Genomic DNA, 10933 nt, shown 5'->3' with positions numbered 1-10933 from the left:
GGAGCACTTACAGGCTGAGCAAAGGGACAAAGGAGTAATGGAAAATAAGTCTGGAAAGGTAGAATCTGGGATAGATTACACAAGGCCTTGAATGTCAGGATAAGAAATGTGGGCTTGATTGGTAGGTAATGGAGAGCCATTGAAGTTATTTGAGCAAGAAGGTGGCAGTACTTCAAAAGGTTAATTTAGGTTAATATGATAAATACAATGATGAGGTGTTGGCAAAGGGAGGGAAATCAAAGGGACCATCCACCCTGATGTCCTTAGCATATCACTCATCATTTCTTTCTTAAGCTTTAGTCATAGATACTTTACTCTTCAATAGCAACAATATGTAATTATACTATCAATTGAGGCTTGTCTTTGTTGACTAAAATTTCTACTATGGGTGTTGTTAGGGAAGATAATAAGAAATATTCACTTTATATTCTCACTTGATATACTTTACTCACTTGATCCTGGGTTCAGAACCTCCAAAAGTCCCCAAAAGATATTTTATTCTTTTTGACCCACATCCTCCACTCTTTCCTCAATTTGACTAGGGAGGCAGAATCACAGAGATTCCTTGAGTGCAAACCACTGATGTAGAACACTGAGTTGGGAGTTGAGAGACATATATTCTAATTTTATTTTTAGGAAAGCTATAATTCTAACCAAGTTTCCTAAAATCCTTGGGATTCAGTTTTTTTCTGAGAAATTAAGAAGTTGGTCCCAGATTTTATAATTATATTGTTTCCTTTGGGCTTCTTGGGGGTGGGGAGCAGTCATGTTCTGTCTTCCAGCTCCTCCTTTTATCATCAGCTGGGAACATGAGCAGGTGTACCCAAATCTGGTACACATCTGGGTGACTGGGACAAAGAATTCCACGCAACCTTTTTAGCCTAATCAGTCACTTTCTGAGAAGGAAAGGACTCATCCCCAAGCTCCTCAAGTCTTCGCACAGCCTCCAACTCCTCTACCATCCCAGCTGCCCCACCTCTAATGCTCTGAGGAACTAAATTCCAGTATGTTCAAAGTCTGCAGTATACATTCAAAATGAGAGTATCCTTTAAAAGAAAAGAAAAAAAAGAGCAAAAAGGCTACATATTTCCAATTCCAATGGAAACTAAAAAGAACAGATTCTTTCCACGTACTTTTTTCCCCAGGAGTTGTTAAAATGCCATACTGAGGAGAGAGCCAGCTTTCCTCCACACACCCAAACAACAGCTGATTCCACCTCGCCTCTTACTTTCCTTTCCTCATCAGTGAAGGAGGCAGAAGCTTGGCAGCTTAAGCTTATACACACATTCCCAGAGACCCACGTTCTCTCACAGGCCACTGTGACAAAGTGTTTCAGCAGACTCCCACTAATTGCCTGATTTCTTCAGCTTCTTTATCTGAATCTTTTTTTCAAAGTACTGTCTCAAATACAGAAGCAAGATGGTATATGGACATAGACTGGACTCAAAGACAACATACCTGATATGGCAGCCATGGAGATGTGCAGCTCAGATCTCCTTTAAGAAAGAATCTGCCATTCAACTGCCAAAGTGCAGTTAGCGATCAGTCTCCAGCTACATCACTCTGGGATCCATTACAGTGTCAGAGCTAAGACCTCACACTCCCTGAGTGGCCCCTAGCCTGTGATTAGGCACAGGATGGGTTTTAGAGCCAGGCCATTTCTGCCCTCTGTTGAACTCCTCTACAGAATACTCTTCACTCTGGAGCTTCCCATTGGGTTGACTGCAACTTGGAAGGATGGGCATCATGGCTTCAGGTTCTCCTTGTCCAATTTTTTACATCCTTTCCTTTCACAGGTATCAAATCTGCATCACTACCTGAAGGCTTTCTCTACTCCCTCCTCCTCCTTCCCCCTTTATCATTTACAGGCACTACCACCCAATGAACTGCTTGCACTCCTAATTTCTTGTCAGCATCTGCTTCTCAGACCACCTGAATGGACTCAGGAGTGGTCTGAAAAAGCAGGCAGTAAGATACGGTTTGGGATATGCATTACTCACTACCTGGCTTGTAGTAAGAACCTCTCCTGTGTAAGAATGTGGGATCTGGGACAAAATGGGGACCCACTTGCTAAAACTTTCACGGATGGTGAAGTGGGACAATGTTCCTATGGTGCAGTAATTCAGGCATATTAGGTAGGCAGAGGGGGAGAAGTGAAAATAGGGACAATGGAATTGGTTGGCTGTTACTAAGTTGCCTTGAGCCCTGCCAAGAGATAATGGAAAAGTGAGAGCAGTTACCAAACATTAAGAATTAACTGTGAAGGCCAGAGAGCCTCTTTGATGGGTTACAAAGAGGCCTTTATCTATAGCAGCAGGAGCACAAAAATAGCTGGAGATCAAACTCAGGACTCAAGAGAGTTCCAGGAGGCAGATCTGTAACCAAGGTCAAGGCTTCAGGTTTGGAAAACTCAAGACCCTGCTACATGGAATGGAGATCTAGGTGGAGCCCCCAAAGATTCTGGCTCCCTAGACTCCTCTGTACCCTAAGACCTTAAGAGGTGGCCCACCCCTCCCTATTAAGAGCAAGCACACCCTCCATGTGGAAAGACACTGCAGGGGTCTCTTCCCCTCAGAATATGCCTTTGCCTCTTCTCCTGACAGCCAGGATCTTAATTAGAGTTAAGTTACAACATAGTCCAGAGAAAATATGCTGGTCCTGATGAGGGGCCCAAAGTAGCAGCAAGAACTAAACAACGTGTACTGGGAAGAGTTGGGGAGTGCCTGTGGGATTGGATTTTGATGGTGCTTAATCAAGGGGCTGAAATACAAGACTGAATAAGGGAGAGTTTATTGACTGGGGCTCACTCTCTTGGAATAGGATTTAACTTCGTGGTAAGGACCTGCCTCAATGGCTCCTAAGAACATGGAGGAAATGATAACCTTTGCTGAGTGAAGTTCAACTGCCTGAATTGCCACAGCAATTGGAGGCAGGATTAAATGGCTCAGTGACACGGGCTAGCTAAAGTCAATTATTAGAGGCCAGAAGCCCTACCAAAGGATGTGCTACAGGTGTAGGAACCCCACTTACAAAGGCCATCAGGAATGGGCTGGTGAGAGGAGTGCCAACCTCACTGAGCAGCTTTTTCCTGCAAGCCAGAGCTAACAAGGGGAGATGCTGCTATAGTTTGGCTCTTTTATAGCAACAGGGATAATGGAGGCCCAAAGCAATAAAGGCCAAGTGGCAGCACTTAACTGCCAGAAGCCTGGGGGTGACAATTTTAATAACTGGCAAGGTCAGAGGGGCAGCCCTGGGAGCTTGCCACAAAGAATTGTGTAGATGGTTAATACAACATGGAAGCTCTCGGGGCAAAATAGATGTGTAGTCAAAACAAGCGTATTGCTAAAACAATAGAAATGAATAAACCAAACAACAACAAAAAACAGGGTATTGCTGAATATATGTGATTGAAAGAAAGCACAGATATATGAGTGGGAACCTAGTAAAAAATCATGATCCCTTGTCATGAGTCAGTTCCTCAACCTAAGTCAGTTTTTGTACCTAAACTTCATTGGTTAAAGGGGGGGCCAGCCCCTGCCTAGTGTGGCTCAGTTGGTTGGGCAGCATCCTGCAAAGCGAGAGGTCCCCGGTTTGATTCTTGATCAGGGTACATGGCTAGGTTACCTACAAGAGGCAACCAATAGATATTTCTCTCTGGCATTGATGTTTCTCTCCCTCTCTCTTTTCCTCCCCATCTCTCTAAAACTAGATTTTAAAAAAGAGGTGTCCAGGTGTCCAAAACTGGCAATACCATGGTAATATACACTGTACTGATTCCCCTGTTCTTTCAAAAAGGGACTTACAACTATTTACTCAGGTAACCATAAAGAAGAGGAGAACACACAGGCATTTATTTAGTTTAGGTTTTGTTTGTTTATTTGTTTTGGTATCAAATAACCTTTTTTCTTAAAAACTTTATTTATTTATTTTAGAGGGAGGGGAAGGGAGGAAGAAAGAGAGGGAGAGAAACATCAATGTATGGTGGTCTCTAGTGCGCCCCTAACTAGGGACCTGGCCTGCAACCCAGGCATGTGCGCTGACTGGGAAATGAACTGGGGACCCTTTGGTTCGCAGGCTGGTACCCAATCCACTGAGCCACAACAGCCAGGACCAAATGATTTCCTATTGAAATATTTTCCTTTGTATTTCTCAACTAGCTGGGCATTCTACTGCACCACTGTTATTATTATTATTTTTATTTTGTTTTATTTTATTTAAATTTAATTTAATTTATTTTTACCCTCACCCGAGGACATGCTCATTGATTTTAGAGAGAGGGGAAGGGTGGGGGGTGGGGAGAGAGAGAGAGAAACACTGATATGAGAGAGAAACATTGATTAGCTGCCTTTCTCAGTACCCCAGCTGGGGACCAAACCTGCAACTCAGACATGTACCCTGACCAGAATGGAAACTGTGACCTTTCAGTTTAAGGGACAATGCCCCAACCAACTGAGCCACATCGGCCAAGCTGCACCACTGTGATGTCATCTGTGATGTCATGAGAGTGGTGGTCATCAACATTGCAGCCTGAGCAGTCCCCAGGATCTCTTTAATGGTTCCAGAGAGTTCTCAAGCTAAAGATTGGTGCCACAGCTGTTGGGCAATTTTGACAATCTAATCAAAAGTGATAATTCCACTGTGCTTAATGGTTTTTGTTTGTTTCTTTTTGCTTCTTTCTGTCTTGTGGCTGTTCTTTGAGGGCTTTGACGATCAGGGCAGAGGCAGAAGGCACTACCTCAGTTGGGGCCTGTCTATTCTGAATGGTCAGCTTCACTGACCCTTCCAATCACTGTTTGCTTTGGCCATGTCATCACCACGCTTTTTTGGAGAGAGGCCTAGGGAGCCCATCTTGGGCATCAGGGCAGATGTGGCACCAACTGCAACTCGGATATACGATGTTGATCTTATTGGGGTCAAAATTTGGCTGCATGGTGGAGGCAGCTGGTGTCTAATAAACTGGGGTTGGGATGACCGAAGAAAGTTGCACCTATGCTGCCTTTGAGCCAAAAGCTGAAAGAACACCCAGGCATTTTGAGGGCTGCTGGACACAGGATCAGAGTTGACACTGATACCTGGAGACTCAAAGCATCATCATCACACCCCTGTTGGATCGGGAGCTTATGTGGGCAAGTAATAAATAGAGTGTTAGTCAAAGTCCAGTTTACAGTGGGTCCACCTCACCTAGTCAAAAGCAGTCTGGCCTGTTTGGACGTCCTGCAGAATATCCCTTTGATCCATTACATTGATGACATCATGCTGATCAGTCAGGATGAGCAAGAGTAGTTAGCATATTAGAAGCCTTGGCAAGACACATGTGCTCCAGAGTGTGGAAGATAAATCCATACAAATAAAGTTTCAGGGGCCTACCACATCAGTAAAGTGTTTAGGAGTCCAGTGTTTAAGAGACTTGCTAAGATATCCCTTCCAAAGTAAAAGACAAATTGCTGCACCTTCTGTCCCAACCACAGAGAAGGAATCACGGTACCAGGGAGACCTCTTCCGGGTGTGAAGGCAATACTTTCCTCACTAGGAGCACTGCTCTGGCCAATACACTAAGTGACACAACAGACTGCCAGCTCTGAGCGTGGCCTGGAGCGGGAAAGGAGTAGCACCACTGTTTTAGCTCATGCTGCTGTGATAAAATACCATTGACTAGGTGGATTTTAAACAACAAACATTTATTTCTCGCAGTGCAAGAGGCTGGGAAGTTCAGGATCATGGTGCCTGCACAGCTGGTGTTCGGTAATGGCTTCCTGGTTCGTAGATGGCTGTTTTTCCCCTGTGTTCTCACATGACAGGGGGAGGGAGGGATCTCTCTTCAGCCTCTTTTACAAGGACACTAATCCCATCATGACCTAATCACCTCCTAAAGGCCCCACCTCTTACATCATCACCTTGGGCATTAGGGTTTCGACATATGAATTCTGGAGGGACACAAACGCTCAGACCATAGCACCAGCATACCATCATTCTCAGCGACCTACTGGGGGACTCCGTGCTTCCTGTTCTTGCAGCTCGGAGCTCTGCAGGGTTAGAACTTCAAATGCCCAAAGGGACATACTCTTTCCACAGGGTCACATTAAATGACATGCCAACTGGGCACTTTGGACTCTTTCTACATGGGGAACAGCAGGCAAAAAAAGAAATGACCGTGTTGTCAGTTTCCTTGATCAGAGAAGAAATAGGATTGCTGTTATAGTTACACAGCTGGGGCAGGGAGGAATTTGTGATTCGCCTGGGCACCTCTTGGTACTCTCTTGCCTGGCTGTGACCAAGAATGGACAAGTGCAGCAACTCTGTCCTGAGAAAGGGCCTCAGACCCAAGAGGACTTAGGGTTTGGGCCGCACTACCAGGTAAGCCACTGAGAGAAGTAGAAGTGATGGCTTGAGGGTGAGGCGGATTTAGAGTAGAGGAAGGAAAAATGAATACCAGTTGCCGTCCTGGGACCAACTGCAGCAATGGGTGCTCTGATTTTTTTCCAGTAACCTCCTTCACCCAAGTTTCTCCTCAGAAACAGAGGTCCATGGAACCCTTATCAAGTAGGTAAGAAGAAGTGAATCCACATAACACAAGGGGTGGACTGTAGCAGCCATGGAGGTTCCCCATTCAGATTCCCTCAAGAAAGTACTTTCTGTTCAGCTGCCAAGAGTGCAGTGATCTTACAGCCTCCAGCTACAGCACCTTCGGGATTCACTATTATGTTCAAGTTGAGACCACACTCTTCCCAGGCAGCCCCCAGCCAACGACTGAGCATGATTTGGGCACTAGAACTGGCCATTTCTGCTCAACGTGATTACCCCTAATTGGCAATCTTTGGCTGAGACTTGGTTAGAGATGATCATGACTTGAGGCTCTCCTTGTCCAATCCTGCTCCCTCTCTCTCTCACAGGCGTTAACCCCCATACACTTCTTAACTTTGTCTCAGCATCTATTTTCCGAAGGACCCAAACTGATACACCTGGGCAATAAAATAATGTTAAACAGAAAAATAAAAACTACATATAATTTTACACACAAATATACACACACTACAATTAAAAAGATATTTTGAATGTGAATTTATATAGATGAGACATGAAAGAAGACATAGAAGAATAAAACTGGTTTATCCACTAGAGTAAAAGGATTGTGAACTAATTTTTTTTTCAGCATGAATACTTTTACATAATCAGGGGGAAATAAACCACAAATTTTGAAGATGAATCCAGTGAGAATAGTAAATTTTAAAAAGGAGATTTCTATAATCATGTGACTATGGCATTTATATTAAAACACTTGTAATTGAAGTTTTTTAAAAAATTATGTACAAAGAGCTAGCACTGTTGCTGCAGTAAGTCAGATTCTTGAATGACACATTCAAGGAAGTAACTTAGTCCAACTTAATGAAACTTATATCCTTTGTGTACTGATGGAAGCCTTAGCGGCACAGATTGAGGTCGTATTTCCAGACCAGACTGTGTGGGTTTGAGCAGATGTGACAAGAAAGAGAACCCTGGCTGCATTTTCTTGCATGGCTTCAGTAGGGCTGCTGGTGACCCATGTTGTTCTCTTGGATGCAAGGAGGCAAAAAGTGAATTAAATTTTTTAAAAGATTTTATTTATTTTTAGAGAGGGGGAAGGGAGGGAGAAAGAGGAAAAGAACCATGGATGTGCAAGAGAAACATTGATTGGTTGCCTCTTGCACACCCCCAACCAGGAAAAGTAGCCCACAATCCAGGCACATCCCCCGGGCATGTGCCCAAACCAACTGGGAATCGAACTGGTGACATTTAGGTTCATGAACGACACCCAACCCACTGAGCCAAACCAGTCAGGGCCAATTTTTTTTAACCCGTCCTTTATAGTTGACAAAGTGTTGTTTATGTATTACACAAAAAGTAAGGAGAAAATAATATTGGTTCCGAAACTACTTTTTGCCTCTAAAAAGCTGAGGGGCTTTGGGCAACTGAGTTTTAGTTTCCTTGTCTACAAAATTTTAATAATTGTGAAAATAAAATGAGATTAGGAATATGAACACATTTTGTTTTTGTATAACACTATAAAGTTGTAAAATATTATTTTTATTATCAGCTTGGATCCTAGATGTAAGAAAGTTGGTCAAGCAACAAATGTCTATTGAGTATCTGCTATGTACCATGTACCATTCATATTACTGGGTTGGCCAAAAAGCCTGTTTAGTTTTTTCCATAAAATAAAAGACACATTTTTCATTTTTGGCAATAACTTTGTTGATTTGGATATTTTGAGTATGTCAGCTATCTCCCGCTATTGCCTTCTCGTGGGTAGAGGCCAGGGGTGCTGCTAAACATCTTCCAATATGTAAGATAGCCCCATAGCAAAGAACTATTTGGCCAAAATGCCAATAGTACCAAGAAACTGCACAAACCACCTTTGACACATTCAGTCAGTCATAACACCTTCCCCACAAACTGCACAAACTATTTTTTGCATTTCAGTTGGATTTTTACTTTTCTTGAAATAATAAAGCATAATATGCTAAAAATGTTGCATATCTTCTTCCATCTTCAATATTTAAGTGGCTGCACAAATATTCACCAATTTTGATAAATTTTTTAAATATGCACGCTGATATAACAGCTGTCACAACACAATCCAACAAAATTGTTTCAAATGAAGTTAAAGATATCTAAGCATTACTAGAGCCATCATATGGAAAAAACTAAATGAACTTTTTGGCCAACCCAATAGTTTTCTACTATTAGCTACTATAACAAATTACCATATATTTGGTGGCTTAAAGCAACACAAATTTATTACCTTACAGTTCTGGAGGTCAGAAATCCTAAAATTAATTTGTCAGCAGGATTATGTTTTTTCTAAAGGTTCTAAAGGTTCTATCTGTTTCTTGGCCTTTTCCAGCTTCCAGAAGCTGTCTGTATTCCTTGGCTCGTGGCCCCTCCTCTGTCTTTAAAGCCAGCAGCATAGCATCTTCAAACTTCTCTCCCACTTTCTGTCCACTGCTTCTGTTGTCGCATCTCCTTCTCCGACTCTGATCCTACTACCTCTCTCTTTGAGGACCCTTGTGACCACACTAGGCCCACCTGTATAATCTAGTATACTCTCCCCATTCTACAATCCTTAATCACATCTGCCAAAAGCCTCATGAGGTAACATATTCAGGAGTTCCTAAGATTAGGAGGTGGACATCTTTGGGAAACCATTGATCTGCATTATTGTGGTGATACACAGGAGGTAAGATCCCTGCACCCAAGGAGAGTCTGTTCACGATGGGGACTAGGTATGAACAGTGGTCAGTGAAGTCACTCTTAGGAGGCTTTTGAGCCAAGCCTGAAAGCAATTACTGGCACCCTTGGCTCTATTTCCCTAGAGTCCTTTGGAGATTTTTGGAAAATCTGGGGCCTGTTAGTTCAGAAAGTGAGTTGACTGTTACCCTCCCCACTTATGAATGAGCTCTATTAAGCAAACCGGTTTCAACTCACACAGTAAATATTAATTTGTTACCGTCATCCTAGGGATTTTAGTCTCTTGTGTTTCTAAATTTCAAGTCAAGGCCAAGAACTAACCTTGTGCACAATACCTCGCGCTCTTTCTTTCCAACTTGGGCCTGGCATAACGGATCCCACATAGAAGGGTGGTAACAAGAAGAAGGGCTGTTCTGCCACCAACGAGGTGACCAGAGACTACACCATCAACATTCACAAGTGAATTCATGGAGTGGGTTTCAAGAAGTGTACCCCCAGGCACTCAGAGAGATCCAGAAATTTGCCACGAAGGAGATGGGAACTCCGGATGTGCGCACTGATACCAGGCTCAACAAAGCTGTTTGGGCCAAAGGAATAAGCGATGTCCCATACCATACCCAAGTGTGGCTGCCCAGAAAATGTAATGAGGATGGAGATTCACCAAACAAGCTCTACATATTGGTCACCTACATACCTGTCACCACTTTCAAAAATCTATAGACAGTTAATGTGGATGAGAACTAACTGCTGATTGTCAGATAAAGTTATCAAACTGCTAAAATAAAAAAGAAAGAACGAACCGACGTTGTCGCTTTAGGATTAAGAACAGCCCCTGGCACTGTTGCATGCATACTGTCTGGCATAAAAGCCCTCAGACTGCAGTGCAGTGGCAGAGACCAATCTGGGTGTGATTTAAATCTTTTGGGAATAATTTCCAAAACCTTTTTGTAAAAGTTCAAAGTGGACCGGCCTCAGCAAGGGTCTGGTTCATTGCTGAGTCCTAGGGCAGAGAAACCAGGCCCTGAATCCATCCATTTGATGAGCTGGACTGGTGTCTCAAGTTTTATAGCACATGAAGACAAAGAACTGGACCTTAGGATCAGCGCAGCAACCAGCTTCCCTAGAAGAAAGCCATCTTTTCCTAAAGGCTGTGAAAGGGAGGGGACAGGGAGAGAGTCAGCCAGCTAAATAAGGAATTACACAAAGTTTACAAAAAGAACAAAACATTCTCATCCCGGCTAACCAAAGACTAACTCCTGTCCATTCTCCTCCCAGGAGAGGGTGTGGCTAATTTATCCTGGTGTGTGCCTGGGAATCCTACAATGATGCTCTTGTATTTTGTCTCCCAAGCTGTCCTTTGTTTTCCCAAAATAATTACTTTATTTTATTTCAAAATAACCTCTTTGATTGTAAAGATAAATTAGGCCAATTTATATATGCAAGTAAATGTAATAAATATCCAAATTATGTGATCATATTTTACATATAAGATTCTTCTTTTTCTTTTCCTTAACAGCTTTATTGAGGTACGTGACATAAAGTGCACAAATGTACATGTACAATTTGACAGCTGTGACTTACATATGTGTGTCACAATCAAGATAGTGAACACAGCCATCCACCAGAAACCAGGGTAGGGGTGGGGTTGGTTGTATTCTCCCTGGGTTTTAACCTCTTGTTATCAGCTCACAAATTTGTACTCTGAGTA

The 10933-nt window shown here is 42.9% G+C and overlaps 2 pseudogenes; one reads left to right on the top strand and one right to left on the bottom strand.

The window, feature by feature from the left end:
* Window positions 1–7370: 7370 nt before the first annotated feature.
* LOC112314189 (small ribosomal subunit protein uS14-like) lies at window positions 7371–7541 on the bottom strand (annotated as a pseudogene).
* Window positions 7542–9249: 1708 nt separating this feature from the next.
* LOC112315432 (large ribosomal subunit protein eL31-like) lies at window positions 9250–9969 on the top strand (annotated as a pseudogene).
* The last annotated feature ends 964 nt before the right edge of the window (window positions 9970–10933 follow it).

This window comes from Desmodus rotundus, chromosome 12 (assembly GCF_022682495.2).
Source record: "Desmodus rotundus isolate HL8 chromosome 12, HLdesRot8A.1, whole genome shotgun sequence".
Classification (NCBI taxonomy): domain Eukaryota; kingdom Metazoa; phylum Chordata; class Mammalia; order Chiroptera; family Phyllostomidae; genus Desmodus; species Desmodus rotundus.
Note: the sequence above shows the minus strand (reverse complement) of the source record. Positions and strands in the feature narration are given on the sequence as shown.